The sequence below is a fragment of the Vigna radiata genome, chromosome 3, assembly GCF_000741045.1.
Source record: "Vigna radiata var. radiata cultivar VC1973A chromosome 3, Vradiata_ver6, whole genome shotgun sequence".
NCBI classification, from domain to species: Eukaryota; Viridiplantae; Streptophyta; class Magnoliopsida; order Fabales; family Fabaceae; genus Vigna; species Vigna radiata.
In genome coordinates, this window is record NC_028353.1 from 4,039,360 (window position 1) to 4,045,068 (window position 5,709).

The following is a 5,709-nucleotide window of genomic DNA, read 5'->3' on the forward strand; positions in this document are numbered from 1 at the left end:
TATTGTTATACTATTTAGTTTAAAAATTAGTACAATTCAGATTAAATTAGTATAGTTACTAGTTCAGTTAAGTTTATATTGTAGTTTAGTTAAAATTAGTGTAGTTTACAATTTAGTTAATAGTTCAGTTAGTGTAATTTACAATTCAGTTAATAGTTTAGTTCAGTTAGTGCAGTTTACAGTTCAGTTAATAGTTCTAGTGTAGTTTACAATTCAGTTAATAGTTCAGTTCAGTTCATACTGTAATTTAGTACAATTCAGTATAGTTCAGTTTGATAAAACAAAAAACAGTTCAGTTCAGTTTGTCTGAACTGTTTTACAGTTCAGTTTGTAGCAGTGCAATACAGTTCAATTCAATTTGCCTACACCTAAACATCATATGGAAAAACTAACTAAATCAAAAGATCTGAAAGAGAAAATAAGAAATTTGGTTTCTTCTTTTGAAGGGTATATTTGTCAGATTTTAAAATCTGTTGTAGAATTCTGAATTCACGAAGGCGTACCAAACTCTGAATCCATGAAAGCTTACCAAATTTATGAATTTCTTATCAGATTTTGATATGTGATTTATGATAAATGTTATCAAATTTTGAAATTGGTTAGATTTGAAAGAAATGTGATGGGATTTACCGAATTTCCAAATCTTTTGGAAATAGATATATTGGATTTATGAATTATTCATTGGATTATAAAATCGGATTGTGCTAAATGTTATCAAATTTTAAAATTATATATATATATATATATATATATATATATAATTGGATTTCAAAATTAGGCATTATAAAAAATACAAACTAGATTCTATGTTCCAACTCAGCAACCTTTCAAATTATTAAACCCAGTTAACAATGTCCAGATTCGAAAAATAAAAACCAATTTTAAAATCTGGTTAATATAAATGATCACTACATTACGTAGTCCGATTCTTGATGAACAAATTACTTATTGGACAAAGCTAATAACTTCCTCTGACAGATATATCTTGAGCCATTATAATGTAAGTCGACGTCTGGTCAAAGCTAATAACTTTCTGACACTTTTTGATAGATATATCAGCTTCACAGGAACACTGCCTTGGGGATGAGGCTTCCTGTTTATGATGGAGGAAGAAATCACTACACTATTGGCTTGCTTCCTTTTGCATCCAAAGGGTTCCATAATGTTGAGAGAGGATGATAAGGACACTGGTCGTATTGTTCAAGTATCTGTGTTATGTTACCTTCATAATGTTTTGGAGTATAAAAGTGGCCTTGAGTTATTGAAGTAACAAAAAGGGTTTTGATCACTCTTTCCGGGGAAATAGAATTCAAAGTGGGGGTAAAGTTTGCAACTCGTGTTAGCATGCATCAATTATGTGTGATAAAGCTTCAACACCAAATTCATGTTAAGCTTTAATACTAATCACTCTCGTATAAAGTTTTTTTACCGTCCATTTTGAACTCACTTATTACAAAAATAGTCATTAATAATGATAATGACGAGTGATCGATCATTCTGACCAAACAAAATGACTAAACAGTTACAAAATAGTCAGACTAAATAGTATGATTGAGTGGTTACAACATGGATAGATTAAACAACATGACCGACTAGTAATAGAATGATCAGATTAACAATGGAATTTTGGATGATGCCAAATCTACAACACAACCTGTTCAGTCTACGACAACTATAAGCTTTTTCCAAAGAACCCTCAAAACATTTTGACGCTTACCGTGGATTCAAACAAGTGTCTCTCATTACCCTATTGCAGCCAAAAGGGATGAGCGATATAATGGAAGATGTCAACCACCCAGCTTGTTGGCCTTGATCAGTTTGACCGCACAACCTGCTTCGACACAACCAGCTTAGCTTTGCTGAACTCTATCCTGTTCGCCTCGATCAGTTTTGATTGCACCACTTACTTCGACATTAACATCTTGGCTTTGTTCAACTCCATCCCACTGTGCTCGATTAATTTTGATCGCATGACCTGCTTTAGCACCAACATCTTAGCTTTGTTCCACCTAGCCAGTTCGCTTCGATCAATTTCGACCGCACAACTTGTTTTAACGCCTAGATTTTTAACTTTGTTAAATCTCAATCTATTAGCCTAGATCAATTTCAACTATGCAACTTGTTGCAACACTAGCATCTTAGCTTTGTTAATCCCCAACTCGCTGGCGTCGACTAGTTTCGACTATGCGGCCACCTTGACCTCAACCTCTTGGCTTTGTTCAAGCCTCAATAGCACGACCGCGTCTAGCCTCAACCACACAACTTTATTGAATCCTTAACTGAACTACCACTTATAGCCTCAAACTTGTGGCTTTTGTTTAGCTTTAACTACACGACCACCTCTAGCCTTAAGCACTTGGCTTCTTAATCCTCAATTGAGCATCTTGGCTTTGTTCAACCTCAATAGAGCTCGTGGCTCTTGTTGATCCTCAATTGCAAGGCCACCTCTAGCCTCGAGCTCTTGGCTCTTGTTCAACCTTAACCGCATGACCACCTTCGTCTTCAACATGAATTAACATTGGACCTCTTTTACAAGGTCTTGGTTAATTAGTAGGAGCCTAATTCGGCTTCTTCTTCTCAACCTCATACAACTTCATGAATGATTGTTCAACCTTTTTTGCATGGTCTCGATCAATCTCTATCAACCTCATTTGACTTCAATATCAACCTCTTTTAGCTTCAACAGGTTGGCCGACTAGTCTCTCTCGTATAGACTCAGTCAGCCTCAACATCTTGGCCTCTTTCGGCTTCACATTATCAACCTCTTTCACTTTCAACAGGTTAGATGTCGATTTATCTCGCATGGTCTCAATCAACCTCTTAGCATGTCATCCTCTTTTGACTTATTTTCAGCCTCACATGGCTTCAAAATGAATTATTGTTCAACCTCTGATAAATGCTTAATTTAAGTAAATTTTAAGATAATTTATCATTTCTCTTTATTTTTTGTTTTGTTTAGACTGTGCTTAATTTACCTCACATTTAATTTATTTTGCAATTTTTGATATTAACACATAGTCAAAGTAGAAAAATAAAAAAAATAAATTAAATTCAAACAATTATAAACAAAATTGATACTGATGTAGCTTAGTAGTAGAGACCTTGAGCCACGTATGGAGAATAAATATTTAGTAAATATAGTTTTTTTTTATAGATAAACATTATTCTATCCATTATAATCGTTAATCACATATATAATTACCATGAAGTATAAAAGAAAAGTATATTTTTCATGAAAAAAATACCACAAATTAGTAATATTAAAATGTATGATCAGTAGTAAGAAATTTCCACCCGGTATACTATTTCCGAGTTGTTTTAAAACTGTATCAACGTTTTGTTTTTTCTTTATTATGTATAGATTTTTCTGTATGATGATTAAAATTTTTATACAAAACGATAATAAAATACCCTCATTATAGCAATTTTATTGGTTAAAAAAATAAATATACATGAAAAATTCCTATTGATACCTCTAAGAGAATTATTGAATAAATTAATGGATGATTATAAAATGAGCTTTTGTAAAGATTTTCAATACTTTACTTTAATAGATTTTATTTTCTGTGAATTTTATATATTTTATGTCTATGTTGTTTTGAATAGATTGAGAATAGTAAGTGTTAGAGTAAAGAATGTTGAATACTTTATTTTCTGCTAATCATATATATATATTATTTTTTTTTTATTTTAAAATTTTGAATTTGATATTATTTTGGATGATATATATAGTCATATAAATCATGTTCAAGAATATTATAACTCTCATGAAAAGTAGATCTCATTTTCTAAGGATTAATTGTGTTGAACATGCAAATCACAGGTTTGCTTCCTTCCGTGGAATTAGGTAAAGGATTTATGAAATGGAAAAAGAGTGGAAACACACGAAGATAGAGAATGAAAACACACGAAACTCATGGTTGTTTAGTTCTATATATTCACAGTTATTGTGATTCAACACATCAAATCATCACATTTGCATGAAACATATTCATAACTATATCATTTAGTTTAAACTATCAACATCAAAACATAATTATCCATTTTTTAATTCTCACTTTTTTTTAAGTAATATTCACTTAAAAAAATATGTTAAAATACTTATTTATACAAAATAATATGTAACTTTTGTAATCTACTATGATAATTTAATACGTAATATTCAAAACACCATGAATGAAATATGACACGTTGAATAAAGTAGAATAATTAAATAAGAAAAATATATAAAAGAGTTTTTACAATTATTTAAAACATAACTATAAGTCAAATTTTACATTGATATCTCATCTCGTTATGTTCACACCAATTAAGTAGTCATTTTAAAACATACAACGAGCACTAAAAACAACAATACAATAAGAATAAACTAACATTATAAAAGAATAAGAGCATTTCAATTATAAAATTTCATATAACATGATTCATTTCCAAGTCGAATCAAACCTAAGTATATTAATAAGTTCTAGATTTGAACAATTCGAATATATTTATTCATGTCAGACTATAGCAAGTTGTACACTTGTAATGGGGAAACAATTGCCCCCCAAACTACCACACAAGATTAATCCGTTAACAACTTATGGACAAAGTACACCAGTCCATAGAATAGTAACTCCTGCTACTCTTCACCACATAATCTCCTTCTCTACCCGAGATGGAGTGATTATTATAAAGCGTTAAGATAACTTACAAAGCTGAGTCCTTACATCAATACATTACTCTATTTGGAACAACCAATAAGAGTTTTACATTGGAAACTCTTTTCAAACCATACTTCAATACATATATAACCTCATGAATACACCATCATAGTATTCAATATATATTACTAAACAAACTTTAAAGTATGTACATGTCTACCATTTATAAGAAATCAAAGAAAAGAAACTGAAAACCCAAACTATTAACAAGGTGCCCAACTCTAGTTACCTGGCGCTCAACGCCAGACCTGCAATGAGCAAGTGGTGCTCAATGCCCAAATACACTGCTAACGCCCCATAAGTTAGAGAACTCACTAACTTCGTGACACTAAGCACCCAAAGTAGCGCTCAGCGTCCTAGCGCCTAGGGGCGCTCACATTTGACAGCGCTGAGTGTCACATAGGACCGCTCAACGTCATACCGGATGACAAAAAACTCAAAACTAGCTTTGATTACCCCTAACACCCATCCAAATGATCAAAGTGACATCCTAAACACTGGAATCAATCTAAAAAATAGGTTTATAACTTACATTAGATACAAATTTGGTGATTTGGTCAAGAATCAAGATTCAATCATTTATCAGAATTCTAATGCTTTAAACCAGATTTTTAAAGTACTAACTAGTCAACTGTGTCCTACATTAGCATTCATAATCATTATTTTAGTTTTATGTTATTGTCATTGTGTGCTTGCTGTCATTTAAATTATGATTAATCACTTGATCATTTTACTTCATCTGCTTGGAAATAACACCTTTACCTTAGTTTAGGTTATTTCAAGTGCATTAGCATCCTAGGAACTCAAGTTTCATGTAGAAAATTGCATTAAAAATATATATGTCATGAATTCTAGCACATAGGGTTCTAAATTTTGTAATCATTTTCTAGTTTCATGCATGTTCTTCAATCCACTTTTGTATTTTCAGAATATATTGTTATAGGCATACAAACATGTTTTCTTCTCCATTTTCTTGCATTTCTCACATCATATATTTAAGACCATT